This window comes from Panthera uncia, assembly GCF_023721935.1.
Source record: "Panthera uncia isolate 11264 chromosome C1 unlocalized genomic scaffold, Puncia_PCG_1.0 HiC_scaffold_3, whole genome shotgun sequence".
Classification (NCBI taxonomy): Eukaryota; Metazoa; Chordata; class Mammalia; order Carnivora; family Felidae; genus Panthera; species Panthera uncia.
The window spans coordinates 10,980,138-10,995,725 of record NW_026057584.1 but is presented as its reverse complement, the minus strand read 5'-3'; positions in this window follow the sequence as shown (position 1 = coordinate 10,995,725).

Here is a 15,588-nt window from a genome sequence, read left to right as displayed (position 1 = left end):
TCTAACACTCATACACACACACACACACACACACACACACACACACACAAGGTCAGAAAATTTTGTGTAAGTTTACACATGTAATTTCATGTTATTTAATCTGAGCTTTAGCACACTTTCTGAGAATTCTGTAATTTTTTTGTTTTCCACTCTGAGAAATAATGCCTTTCCATTATTTCACAGGGAAACCATAATGTTATTTCAAGCACACTGAAATCCCAGGAAGAAACAATATACAAACTGGACGTAAAGCTTCTGTGAAAGAAACAAAAATACTAGCATAAAAAACTCAATTGGTTCAGTCTTCTGTTACTGAAGGTTTAATTAAATGATAAGATAACATTTTCCTTTTAATGATGATTCTAGTGGCTGGCTGCCTGAGTTCATGTCTGTTTAGTGTCCTATGACAAAACAAGAAAATGTTTCCAAAGGATGTTTTCCTGTTGGTTGGACACATTTTGTAATATGATTACTGTTTGGTTAGGTGTGACGCATTCTTGCATGGATTCCATTGACACCTGTTACAATTCGGAAGTCTCGTAATTGATTATGTGGAAGAAAATTCCAAAGTGAAGTAAACATTGCTAACGGTGTCATTTCAAAGTAGGGTGGGGAGGACACGGAGTACGAAGTAGGACGATGCCCATCTCCTGTTTCAATTCTGGCAACACCGTGAACGTCCAACTTTTGTCAATCGCAACTGTACGACCTCCTGAAATACATCCTTCTACTTTGGACTGAAATAGAGATAATGAAACACCTGCTGGCTGCATGGCCAACCCTGCCTCAGTCAGTTTGGCTTTGTCAGCACCAATCATAATTCCTTCAAAACAAGTTATGCAATCTGGTGTCTTTTGTCTTTAATAAGCCTGTACGCCCCTCTTGCAATTCAGAGTGCTCTCTTAATTTCAGTCCACTCTGTGTCTAAGGCCCCAAATAAATGCTTCTGGTTGCTTGACAGCCTCTTCTTCTTGGTCAACAATTATTTTGAAAGTATCGGAAAATAAGGGAGCTTTTTAAGGTTCGGGAACAAAACAATCCTCCATTACAGAGGAGGAAAGTGCCTAGAAAGAACCAGATCAGAGGCATAGTTGGTTGGGAAGGCTGGGAAGATAATGGTTAAGCAAGGGATCTGCAACCCGTTCTCTGTCTTTACCGTGGAGGGGGCGGGAGGGATTACCTCCAGATAAGAAAGAAGGCAACGTTGTCATAAATATACTAAGGACTGGCCTCCAGATACACTGTGTTTTCATAGCAGGACGGTCCTTACCTACGTAAGGCTTTTAGCAATGGGTACCTGGCCTAACTAAACTTGCTTCTGATAAATAAACATGGAATATACTGATTTATGGAACATCCGTCTCTGATAAGTGTCACGCATGGATGAAACTATCTGAGTATAAAATGGAGATTTTTCTTGAACAAAAAGGCTCTCTTATCTGAAATTCGTGTCCCCGCGTGTGGAATTTAGAGACCCTGTGTATTGACCTTGGCCACAGTGCATCCTAATGCGGCAAGAAACAAACGACACAGAGCCTCAGGAACAGTTTCGGACATCTTCCTGCTTTTCTTGGGCCGCACAATTACTTGTATCCTGGAAACCACACTGTATCTCAATGCAGTCACAGAATGGGATAAGAGCACAGAAGACAATTCGGAAATATCAAACCATTCTTGTTTCCTTTTGCCACATCACACAGATGTCAGCTGGCTGAAGAATGCTTTGAAAGTTGATCAGAGCTTTTTCTGCATGAAAGTGATAACTGAGTTGAGTCTCAAGTATAAAACGCAAGAGTTACAGAAACAGATATACTCAGGAAATGCAAATATAGTATAATTTATGAATGGTCAGCAATGTTTTAAACCGAATAAAATGAGACATATAAATAGAGGACAGCTGATTGCTATTTAATTGCTATTTAGAAGCAGTATAATGCTGTAATGTTGATATGATCTGTGAGGGGAACGTGATTTTTAATGTTAGGAGAAGCAAAATACAAGAACAACAAGTATGCTGGAAAATATAAGGTACGCATCAAGGGTTACCATTCATTTGGGATTATTTTGTGTAGGTTTGCAAAGTGTGGATCGTGCAAAATTTGCCATTGGTCAAAGGGACAGTGGATTCAGTGGCCATGTGTTCCTTGACAGTTGTTGCATGCCTTTGGCCTTTGGCAATTATAAGAAAGGGAAAACTGTCATTTCTTGACTCTTCTCCTATTTGAAAGAAGCTATTGGAAGCATCTACCTTTCAATATGTAAGCTGATGGCCATGTAATTTGCTAAGGGAGACACCGGCTTCTTGGATGCTCTCCCTCCTGTAGAGTATGAGCCCTTATGTGCGTCTTTCAGGGTGGGTCTAACTTTCAAAAGGCCTCCTAACTACAAACACCCAAATGGGGGGCTCCTTGTCAGGGATTCATGAACCAAAAGGCCTCCTCAGAGGGCTGTTCCAATTTATCTGAGTCATATCCTTCCTTCCTGCTCTGACACTGCCAGAAGTGACAGTGGGCACTTCACTCAGAAGGGCAAGCCTGATAAGATACAGGAAAGGTGGAAGCTATTAGGGCTGATGGCGAATGCAGTATCTACTCCAGACTCCAAAATCAAGAGGGTGGCTTAGATGGGAGACTGACAGGAAAAGAGAGCAAGCCTTAAGGCTTGAGTGGTAGGGAGGAAGGGTGGCGGGTCTTTTAAACACCCAAATATAGAAAGGAAAAACATTTTGAATGACAGAGTAGATATTTTTTAAAACGTTAGATCCCTTGCATTTTTGTAGACAGATATTTAATACGCAATGTACAGGTTTGGGGGAAATTGGAAGAATCGGGAAAAAAAAATCACTTCCCTGGTTCCCATCGCATAGCATCATCCCCAACTCCACAAAATGTTCTAAGCTATTTTAGGGTTTCAGAGTCCTACTTTTTGCTCGAAAAAAAGAGAGAAAAGAAAAGGCATTGCAAGATCCTTCCAGTTCTTCACACATAGCAGAAAGGATGCTCAAGGAACCTAGCGGAAGAGGACAGAGTAAGACTAGCATGTTGGAATCGTAAGCACTGTGGGACCATTGCCGGAGGGCAGAGAGAGGTGGTGTGGAGTCCTGAATAGAAGTCTTCAAACATACTGATTTTGGAATAGGAAGCTGAATCACCTTCAAACTGCAAAATAAGCCATAATTGATAGTTTTGAACAAAGTCTCCCACATAGGATTACTGAACTGACATTTTCCAATGACATGTTTTTGCTGAAGGCAGAGGAAATTAGTGCCACCAGGGCCCTCATTATCTGCATTCTGGCCTCAGTGCAACTATGGCCTCGGAGATGTCAATGTACTCAGAAGCTTCCTTAGGTGTTTAGTGAAATGACTCCCCGAGGGAATTTTGTGGCTGGCTCTGTAGATGGAACTGGCTGAATCTGAATGCATGCACGTCTTCTGCTACTTTGTCTCCAAGCTCTTCTTCCCAGTGACCTCAATGATACCACAGCTCACGGATGTTCCCGCTTAAACAGACAGCGTTCACGGTTCTGTTTAACTCTCACTCCTGATCTTGACTTCCCCACGTGTCTCTCCTCCCACTGTCTGTGTGTAGGTTCCGCCCCTCCTCTCCCTGCCCCACCCCCTGGGGCACATCACCTGTGCTCCTTCTGGCATCCTAGATTCCTGTCTCCCTTTGCTCTAAGGAATTCTTTTCAGAACTATGAAGCTCTAAAGCTTTCTTCAAATATCACTTTTAGTAACACAATTCTGCATTTATTTTCTTAACAACCTCCTTATTTCTTCAGTGCCTCTGATTACTCCTGCAGAATGGTGATAAAACAGGACACCTAGGCCATGTGACAAAATTCAGACCATTCTGGTCTAAAGAGCTGGGTCTGGAGACCATTGCCAGGCTGCATGATGAGAAGAGAGTATTTATAAAGCTGTGAGTGCTGTATACTCCGGGGCAAAAAGCCTAGTATCTTCCTTCTGCAGAAAGGTGAGCACACCCAATTATGCTGATTTTGTTTTGAATCTTATTCGCATATTTACATTTTTAAAGCCCTTCCTTCCTGTAAGAAATCAGCTTCTAGAAGCACAGCATATTATAGCTGTTTTCTGTCATGCACTTCCTGGAAATACTACTGGGGCTTTTGGCCCAGAGCAAGACAATCCTGACCAATAAAAGTGTCTTTGGAGATACAGATCAGATTCTGAAAAAGCCTCCCAATTTGTAAGTCTGCGCCTGCACACATTAATCGAATTGCTTTCGTTAATTACATGTCATCAAACTGAGATGAGCTTAGATGAAAGTGTATTTTACAGAATAAGATGAAGTTGCCAGGGACATCCATTCCGCCAATTCTTCGGAGGTTTCTATGCTACTGTTGACGACAAATTAAAGTCAGCTTCAAGGAGGCCTGTCATGGCAAAGAATGCTCTTGAAGCTTCAAAGAGATGATCAGATATCCTATGAAGATCAAACTCTACCTTTGGGAACCTGAAATGTTTTCAGTCTGTAGCCTTGGGTTAGTCTAGGTTTAGTGTGGATTTAATTAACATGACATAAAAAGAGAAGGAACTTGGGGTGTCAATTTCTCCCCAACAATTCTTTCGCCACATGGATTCTATACAAGAGGCTTGATTCCACTATAGCCCAAGGAGCAAATCTTCAGTCCAGGAAGTGAAGTGAGGATTGAAAATGTCCAGCTACTGTGGAAATGTGACATTGAGTGTAATGCTTTCAAAGTAGAAGAAAACCCAGCAGAAATTCAACGAAACAGGGGGACCATGGATACTACCTCAGGTTAGTTTTAAAATTCTATTTAAATAATTTTTCCCTTGTGGAAAGATTGTTTATTTGGAATCAACTAATACAGACTGAGCGTCAACTTTGTGTGCCAAGAACTTACACAAACCTTTTTGCATATAAACGTTATGCCAACCCCAGGACATCTGAGTCAGGGAAGTTATGTCACTGGCCTAAGATCACACAGTAAAAGGGAAATCTGGAATCTGACTCAGATGTTTAGATTCTAAGTCCAGCTTTGTTACTTGGGATCCTACTTGCCTTCTAGAGAAAGCGGATATTTATTTATTATAAAAACAACATAAAAGCATTTCACTTAGTGTCTGCTAGATATAAAAGGATAACATTTATAATCACTTAGCTCACTTAATGGAAATCCCTATGATTCAATCTAACAATGATGATTGTATTTGTCTTATAAGAAGGATTGGTCCTATGAGAACGGGGAACATCAGGCAAGATCTATGTGAGGTAAGATTCAAGAGGTACTACAGAGGGCTCTATTATTCACTTTCCACCAGCTACTCTTTCTCTCCCATTTTGTTCCTGCAATATTTTGAAATTCCATCCTTTTATTTATTTTTTTAAATATTCATCTATTTTTGAGAGAAAGAGAGAGAGAGAGAGAGAGAGAGGGAGAGAGAGAGAACAAGCCAGGGAGGGGCACAGAGAGAGAAGGAGACACAGAATCTGAAGCAGGCTCCAGGCTCAGAGCTGTCAGCACAGAGCCTGACGTGAGGGCTTGAACTCATGAGCCGTGAGATCATGACCTGAGCGGAAGTTGGATGCTTAACTGACTGAGCCGCCCAGGTGCCCCGAAATTCCATCATTTTCGATGCATTATTTTGGAGTATCACACTGCATACATTAAAACTTTCCCAGCGTTTGGAGCTCAGTAAATTATGGTGACACAGAGGCTATCTCACATTCCAACTTGGATGGATCGGTAGTGTCTGCTTGGAGCTTCAAGATGGGTAGAATTCTGAAGTCAAGTCCAGGTTCAATAGGCTTGATTCCCAGGGCCAGTTAAAGGTGGGGGCAATCACACTGGTTTAGCTGTAGCAGTAGCTAAGTAAAAACAGATTTTATTTGTTACAACTATTTTAACCTACACAATGACTCAGTGAGAAATTTATTTGATACCTTTCCTAGTATTTAGAGGAAGGGGAAAAGAAAGAGAAAGGATCATTCCGAAGCTCAAGCTGGGATAACCAGGTAACTTATTGCGCACGGGGCACTTCTGAGAACAAAACGGGGTCTATTAATGCGAGGATAATACATGTAAACCATGACTGGGCGGTATGATCATCTTAGCTCTGGTGCAAGGCAATCCCTTAAGGATTTCCTCCTTCAAATAAGCCCACCAAAGTCATTTTCTTTTCTGATGCTGTGGCTTTTTCCACAGCTGTGGCCTCCAGTAATTGTATTTCCCCAACAGCAAAGAGGAATGGAAGCATCTGCATGTGGGCAGGATTCCTGCAACCCTTAGGGATTTCATGAGACACTCAGGAGAGAGACTCAGTCCTTTTGCAAGTTTTCAGAAGCTGATTATCCAACTAATGCATCATCTTCTGGACCCTTGTTTCCTGTCTTCCACCAGTTAATTTAGCAATATGTCAGTTCTGATAAGAAGATCTGATGGGGAAGAAGATGAGGCTATCACATAAAATCAGTTTGGGGAATTACCAACAGATTTCAATGATCCATGGTACCCTTATTGAAGGTTGATTGACTGTGAACAGTGGTGATTCAGCTGGACAGCCTTGCTATTTCTATGATAAAGCTCTGCTTGTATTTTCTGTCTCTTTGAACATACATTATGTGTGCATTTAGAGTCTCACTCACCTAGACCCATTGCCTGTGATTAACAAGCTCTTTTCCCCCCAGATTGATCAATGATCACTTAAATCGGCTTGCAGTGATATACAATAAAATAAAGGCGTGAAACCATTCAATATTCAAAGTCTTTTTATTGAGGGCCTACGTGCTAGATGTAAAAAAGAAAACAACAGTGAGCTACTCTTTGAGGGGGAAGTGTAACGACTAGAGCCTACAAGGCATATACCATGTGGCATTCACGGGCACTTAAACTGCCTTTAAATGCAATTATTGTCTAAATGGAAGAGAGTATTTAAAATGAAAGGAATGGACCACAACATTAGAAAAATATATTCCGGGACACAAAGGGGTTGACTTCTCCTGCATTCATTTGTAGCAACCCTTCCTAAATAAATTTGCTTGGCTCTTCTCTTCGCTCATTCAAATCTCGACCGTATTTCAAAGTCTAAACTCAGATCCGATTCTCTTTCTGGAGATTATGGTCTGCTGCAGGCCAAAGGTCTCTCTCTGCTTTTTGCTATAAACTGTGTAGTCATCCTACATAATTATTTAACTGGTGAATTACTTAGTTTGATTTTTTCAACTGAGAAACCGATATTGTCTCCCACACTAGACCCCGACTATGTATCTATTCTTGTATCTCTCCCTAAGATCTAACGGAATTTTGAATGTATTTACATTGGACCATATGAAATTGCCTATAATTGATCATTTTTCATCTGTAATAAAGGAAATTTCGTACGGTTCAACTTACTAATAGTTCTAGAAGTGGTGGTGGTATGAGTAGGATTATATTTAAACCTTTAAATTCTTGGGGCGCTTGGGTGGCTCAGTCGGTTAAGCATCCAACTCTCGATTTTGGCTTAGGTCATGATCTCACAGGTGTGAGATCGAGCCCTGTGTCAGGCTCTGTGCTGACAGTGTGGAGCCTGCTTGGGATTCTCTCTCTGTCTCTCTCTCTCTCTCTGTCTGCCCACTGCTTGCAACCTCTTTCCCTCTCAAAAATAAACATTTAAAAAAAACTTTAAATTCTATTTGTATATATACATATATATTATATGTATACATATAAACATATAATAAATGATTGAGTTTGGGTTTTAATTTCTTGAACAGATGTTCAGCCCCAAAACGCTCTATTTAGCACCTTCCAGACACGATTTATAAAAAATGAATACGACCGCCTCTATCTCCAGAAAACAAACATAGCTGACATAACAGATCACAAGGTACCAACTCTCTCAGCATGGTCACGTATATATTAAATTTTTTTCTGGCATCACATACTTACTGAAAAATTTCCTGTAGGATAATATTACTCATAAACACTCTTTATTTTGAGTGCTTACCATATGCCAGACACCGTTCTAAACATTTCATATCTATTAATTCACTTGTGCTCAGCTGTCACCTTCTTTTTTCTGATGAGCAAATTGAGGCATGAATAGGTCAGGTAATTTGCTCATGATAACACAACTAGTAATGACTGAACTGGGTGTCAAATTCAGGCAGTCTTCTTTCAATCCTTAATTTAAATACCATGTGGGCTCTAATCAATAGAAATAGAGTTACTTAAAAATGAGAATAAGGGGCGCCTGGGTGGCTTGGTCAGTTAAGCGTCCGACTTTGGCTCAGGTCATGATCTCACGGTCTGTGAGTTCGAGCCCCGCGTCGGGCTCTGTGCTGACAGCTCAGAGCCTGGAGCCTGTTTCAGATTCTGTGTCTCCCTCTCTCTCTGCCCCTCCCCTGTTCATGCTCTGTCTCTCTCTGTCTCAAAAATAAATAAACGTTAAAAAAAATTTTAAAAAAATGAGAATAAATGAAAAATGATTTAGCCTTGTGAAATGTATAGCATCTGGTGAAGATTATAATTTGGAGTTACAGAGTTGAATAGAACATACCCAGGGCTTGAAGACCTCTCTTAGAAGAAACTCAAAATCATTTTGAATTATAGTGTCTCAGTTTTCTGCATTAAAATGCAAATTTATAGCACTGACTCTTCTATGAGAATTGTATGAGAAAGAATAATAGATCATATAACACATGGTAATTAGAGCCTTGAACTAATGAGACCAGTTTATTTTTATATCTGGTTATGAATGTATGCGTGCAAATACTTTTGTAAAATTATGTTTAATGCTACTTTTCTATCATCAGCTTATGTTCTCTAACACAGGTATGTGTCATTTTCTTTGTTACTTAGAACAATACAAACACGACACAAGCAGAGAATAAATAAGGCTGCTTAACTGGGTATAGTAATCAATAAATTAATATACATATATGCATACATAATGTAGAGTATGTGTGCATAAATAATATATATCTATACAATATGTTTAGTAATAGAATTTGTCTTGAATTATTCCTATAAGTATTTTTTACAATTTAACTTTTTTTTTTAAATTTTTTTTAACGTTTATTTATTTTTGAGACAGAGAGAGACAGAGCATGAACGGGGGAGGGTCAGAGAGAGGGAGACACAGAATCTGAAACAGGCTCCAGGCTCTGAGCTGTCAGCACAGAGCCCGACGCGGGGCTCGAACTCACGGACCGCGAGATCATGACCTGAGCCGAAGTCGGCCGCTTAACCGACTGAGCCACCCAGGCGCCCCCAATTTAACTTTTTTTTTTGAGAGAGAGAGACAGAATGAGCAATGGCCGGGCAGAGAGAGAGGGACAGAGAGAATCTTAAGCAGGCTCCACTACCAGCACTGACCCTGATGTGGGGCTTGATCTCGGCCCCTGAGATCGTGACCTGAGCTGAAATCAAGAGTCAGACACAAATGACTGAGCCACCAGATGCCCCAATAATTTAAGTTTTTAAAGAAACAATTAATGAAATAATCCAGTGTGACACCCTCTAAGTCTGGATGAGGAGAAACACATACATTCTCCTTTGGAATTCTGCATCACATAGTGACAAAAGCTTTAGGTGGGAAATTGGGCATTTCGCTTTAAGTTTCCAGGCCTTAAGTTGGATTGGCTGGAAAAAGAAGTAGATGAATTTATGTTGTTCAAATGACAACTTTCAGCAAATGCGCTTAAAGCGAGATTTGTTTATGAGTTTTGGAGTCTGTATTCTAGGAAATGCATTTCTGTTTCTCCTTATAACATAAGCCAAGCACACCCTTCTCTTTGAGAAAATAGCAGCCAGGAATGCTTCTCAGATACAGACTTAGGTGCTCCATATAATAGGTGGGGCACTGCGGGCTTAGAATTTTCGAGTCGTACTTTTCTGAACTGTTTGAGTTTTTTGGTCTTCTTCACCCATTACATTTTTAGCAGCATTAGAGGTTATCCGGGCAAGCAAACTGTGGGCCATTCCGTTGTTCGTTTTGCTGTTTTTCTCTGCTTTAGAAGAAGTACCTGGAGAGTCAAACTACACTAGCGTTCAAGTTCAATCCGGGAGACAGAGCCGCGCTAGGCAAGGTTACCTTCTTACACGCTGTGATGGAGCTCCCCAGGCCGCCTCGCCAGCCGCCGCTGGTGCTGCCCTGCTGTGGTGCGCAGACCTCGTACATCAGTGGGGACTCCAAGTTGCTGTTTGTGCCCCAAAAACACAAGAGAGAACACATTCCAGTGAGTCTCCTCCATACTCAGAACAGAAGACACACAACGTGGTTTAACAAAAATCATCTTTCGGGCGGCGCTCAGCACTGCAAATCCTGCTGACCCCGACACTGCTTTGCTGGCTTCCCTCCCGCAGTTGGAGCCGCTGCGAACTATCCCCTTGGGAACAGGAACCTGCAATCCAGTGACTCCCAGCGCCCAGATGGACACAGTGCATCTGCCTGACTTCTAGCACCGTTAGCTTTCCTTGAGCAAGCAGTTTTAGACCCCGGATAATGCTTTTGAAATGCCACGTTATTTCTGCCCAGAATTCAAAGTTTATAATTTTAATCAGGAGGCAGGGCAGGACCATGCAAAGAATGTGGGCTTTAGAAAATGCACATCATGGGGCACGTGGGTGGCTCCGTCAGTGAAGCGTCCGAGTTCAGCTCAGGTCATGATCTCACGGTCCGTGAGTTCGAGCCCCGCGTTGGGCTCTGTGCTGAGAGCTCGGACCCTGGAGCCTGCTTCGGATTCTGTGTCTCCCTCTCTCTCTGCCCCTCCCCTGCTCGCACTGTCTTTCTCTTTCTCGCTTTCAAAAATAAATAAACATTAAAAAAAAAAATGCACCTCATCTCTTTGTATCTCTGGGGTTTGGGGCATTATCTTAACTTCTTTGCCTCCAAAGTTCTAGACTCCTCTTCCTTCCCCTTATGTCTGGTTGAAATTATTACCAATCTTGGTTTTCATGATACTCTGGAAGATTTTGGATTCAACCTAATTTAAATACAAAAAGCTCTCTGGATCTTAAGGATTTCTAAAATATGAAAATTTGGGATTTAAAAAATGTAGGGATATCTGAAGTGTAGGCATTTTATTTTTGTTGTTCTTGACCACATAGAATATGTACAATTCATCATAAACATTTTTTTGGAATATGATCTAATAATTATTTATGCAATTATCAGGCCAACATTTGAAAATTTTCTCTTAAAAGAAGCACCAAATAGAAGATCAGTTAAGCAATGCATTTCTAACTAATATATAATCCTCATGTTTTAAGTGCTAAATTAGTCAATTTTCATTACATTGCAATTAAACATAAGTCAAAAATACATAAGTATAGTCTGTTAGCATTTCCACTAAATTACTATGAATGGCTTTTTTTTTTTTTTTAATGACTGTTGATGATGTACACAATGGATCACAGGTTTAGGTAAAACTTACACAGAATAATTCAAGTAAAATCTGTTTTATATTTGCCATCTTGAGGACTAGAATGAGCTTAATTTAAATGAAAGGATAGCACTCATATTATTTTTGCTTCACTGGGAAAAGGCAATGGAAGGAAGAAAGGACTGTGGTACTAGGCTCTAGATCCTTAGGGACTCTGCTGCTTAGCATATCTGGGTCTGTCCCTTCACTTACAAATGAACATTGGGAGTGAAATCTCCAGTCCTTTCCAGCTCTGGAAATCACTTGTAAAATATGGAGAGCCCAGGCTTTCAGCCCTATTTTTACAGATTTCTCAGAATGGGGACCTATAACTTTTTGGCTGTCACTTAAGGGTGACTGTACCTCAAAGTTAGCTGCAGATCTCCCTCTGAATGCTTTCCTGGCTGTAGGAATTACCCGAATGCCAAAAGTTTATCATTGTTAGGTTCCAAAACCACTTATATGTGGAAGGTAAGCCCGTGGACCAAGCTAATTTTGATCTGCAACAGCTCATGAGTCAAGGAAATCACATTTTCCAATGTTAGGACATCTCCCATTTCTCTTTACAGGGTTAACAGCCTAGGAGCATGGAGGAAATAGGCTGAGAAGTAAGGATGACACAGATTGAATACAAAACAGGGTAGAAAAAGGGCTTCAACAATCTCTGATTGCTCTAGAGGGGGATGACATCAAACTTATGGAGAGTCAGGTCCAAAATAAGGATTAATAGGAAAAAGTAAAAGATCACTCAAGGAAACTTCTTGTTTCTGCATAAAGCATGTTGTATCTGCCTGCAAGTAGAAAGGTGAATAGTAATTATTTAAAAAAAAATATGTTTACTTATTTTTGAGAGAGACAGAGATAGAGACAGAGCATGAGTGGGGGAGGGGCACACACACACACACACACACACACACACACACACAGAATCTGAAGCAGGCTTCATGCTCCGAGCTGCCAGCACAGAGCCTGACACAGGGCTCGAACCCACAGACCACAAGATCATGACCTGAGCCGAAGTTGGACGCTTAACCCACTGAGCCACCCAGGTGTCCCTGGCAAGGCGCATAATAATTTTTATGCATAAAAGAGTTTAAGAACTGCTGAGTTAGTCTAGTGGAAGGGGAGACAATGACAAATCTACCCACATATATCTTGGTAAGAAAGCCCATCTGCCTTTAAGATTACATGAGATCCCAGTTGGAAATGAAGGCACGGAAGGATTTTGGAAAGTGTTGGTTGCCTGTGAGGTTCACTCCATTTGTACCCATGTGAAGTCTGTATAACACAAATAAAGAAATGTATTTTAAATATATGTGTGTGTGTGTGTGTGTGTGTGTGTGTGTGTGTGTGTGTTTGTTATTTTGAGAATTAAACAGGGCAGTAGACTCCCGTTAGTGGGAGTAAAATCTATGCATTCCCTGACGAGTGGGACACAGTTCCACGGTACCAAGAGTTAAACCGAATGCATCTTCTAGCCCCCAGAAACGCATTCCAAATCAATTTGATGATGCCTAACATACAAAACTACATGTAGAGAGGCTTCTCGTTTCAAGCATGTGACACGGGTGTGAATTCCCAGTAAGTGACGTTACCACGCAGCCCAATCTGCTTCCATGCCTTTGGGATGGCGATGGAAATTTGAGAGTATTTTCAAAGATATTGTCCCTGGTCTCGAGAGCCGCAGAACATTGGCTGCTACAGGATGAGGCAGGGACAGACACATGAAACTCATGCCCTTATTAAAGTGAGTTCAAGTTGACATTAAAAGAATGGCTGTCGAGATACAGGACAGACTTATAAGTTGCTCCTAATGGGGAAGGCTGCAAGGTCTTCCCTGGGACATTTTCTTTGATTTTGACAAACATTGATAATATTTATTAAGCACATCCTTTCAGGCTGGTCTCATGCTGAAACTGCTAAATGTGTTTCCACGAGCAGGTAGATCTAGGTGGATAAGAAGGTATAAAAGCAGAATCGGAAGCAGTGATTTTAAAAATATTATGGGAAGAGAAGTCGGCTCCCTTACAGATGTCATATATGAATGAGGTGCTGAGTTGCCACCACACTGCCATCATTAAGGGTTCATGCAGTGTGATTAAGTAGGTCATCATCAGGAGTGAAAATGGCTAAGGGAATATTCGGTTATTTCTCCAGAGAGAGAGAAGTGTCCGGTTACTGGAAATCAACTTTGTCACCACTCAAAGTTTGGTCTGTGAGCCAGCAGGTCTGATATCGCTTAGGAGCTTATTAAGATACCCAGGAATGCAGGTCCCTCCCTAGAACTACTGAATCAGAATCTGCATTTTAACATTAAACTTGGGTGATTCATATGCCCATTACAGTTTGAGAACCATTTATCTGACATACTAAATTACATACCTATTCCCTTTTCCCCTCAGATCCTGGCACATAATGTGTCTTCTTTTAGGCACACCCTTCCCAGGCCCCCTCCTTCCTCCTGAATAATACCTGCTCTATCGTTTGGGTCTCTGTTTATAAATCACCTCTTGCGCCCCTCCTCTCCCCTCCCTCCACCAACATATCTCCAATGCCTCATGCACACACAAACACACCTCAACACTCTACCACTCCCCATATTTCCACCAATACCCTAACCCAAGAAGTGGGACAGACACTCTTCTTGTGTGTTCCAACAGCACCCCCGCCATGTCTCGTTACAACGCTTGTCAAATGGCATATAATTTTGAAATGTTTGTCTGTTTCCCCTTTAGGCTGTAAATACTGAAAAGAACAGGGACCCGTTAGGACCTAGAACAGTGCCAGGCAGTGGTGAACCCTGGATTAGTACTTATTCCTGTTGTCTGTTCTTATCTTTCTGAGCATCCTGCTTGACATCAAAAGATTATGCACAAAAGAGTGTTTGAATTCAACGCTAAATTTTCTGCAGTGGTGACAGATGGTGAGATAAGCCACATCTGAGCAGATCATGAAAGAATTTCCCAGGATAGTTCTAATGGAAAAGGATCCCACCGCTATTGTGGCTCAAATGTCAAGTAAACACAGTGTAAAGTTGAAATAAATTTAGCAGATTCTAAAAGGTAAGATTTGTTCTCATCTCCTCCCCACTTACAGAATGTTTTCAATAAGATGTAGTAATTACGGTTCCTTTGATTGTCTCCATCCTATTAAGGATATTTACTCTTGAGCTTTATACTAAACCCTTTAATCTCGACACTGGAAAAAAAAAACATGAAAACTCACATCCATCAGAAGAGATCTTTAGAAAGGAATTGGTTGGTCTCATTACAATCAACTTAAAGACAGGGCACCTGGGTGGCTCAGTCGGTTAAGCGTCCGACTTCGGCTCAGGGCGTGATCTCACGGTTCGTGGGTTCGAGCCCCACTTCGGGCTCTGTGCTGACAGCTCAGAACCTGGAGCCTGCTTCGGATTCTGTGTCTCTCCCTTTCTCTGTCCTACACCCGCTCGTGCTCTGACCCTCTCTCTGGCTCTCAAAAATAAATAAACATTAAAAAAAAAATCAACTTAAAGACATACTACCACTAAGAACATAGAGGACTTTCAAATACACCTGCACGTGGTTCAAAATGAAACTGTGCTCGAGTGAATGTCCTTAGTTTACTTTCAGACAAAGAGATTAACTCTTACGTGATGCTCAGAGGTTTCGATAAGTCTTTCCAAAACCGATTTATTTTAAAAAATCACATGATACGTTAGGTTCTCTTACCCTCCTCTTCTGACCAATTTATTACCGAGGGCTCTCTTGCTGACCAAACTTTAATTAGGCTACTCTGAGTCTTCTTGTCAACTAGATCATGACCTTGACTTGCAGCCCTACCCTTGGCCCACTGAGCCCAGTCTTAGCAAGGAATCCTAAGTCACTTTAGTGGAAATCCCTCCACCCTTGATATCTTCCCCCATCCCTCACCCTTGATATCTTCCCCCATCCCTCACCCTTGATAGGTATGTCCATCCGCCGACCCTCTTACTCTGCCCATTGGTTATAAATCCCCATTTATAAATTGGTTATAAATCTTGCATTTGGAGTTAAGCTCAGTTCTATATTCATGTCTTTCTCCCCAACTGCAGTAGCTCAAATAAAATCCGTCTTGCAATTTTAGTAAGTGTTTGGTGAAAAAGTTTTGTTTACAGTGTATACTCTTGTATTCTTCTTTCACTCAGTCTCTGGTTTTATTGCCTAGGTATGAAGTT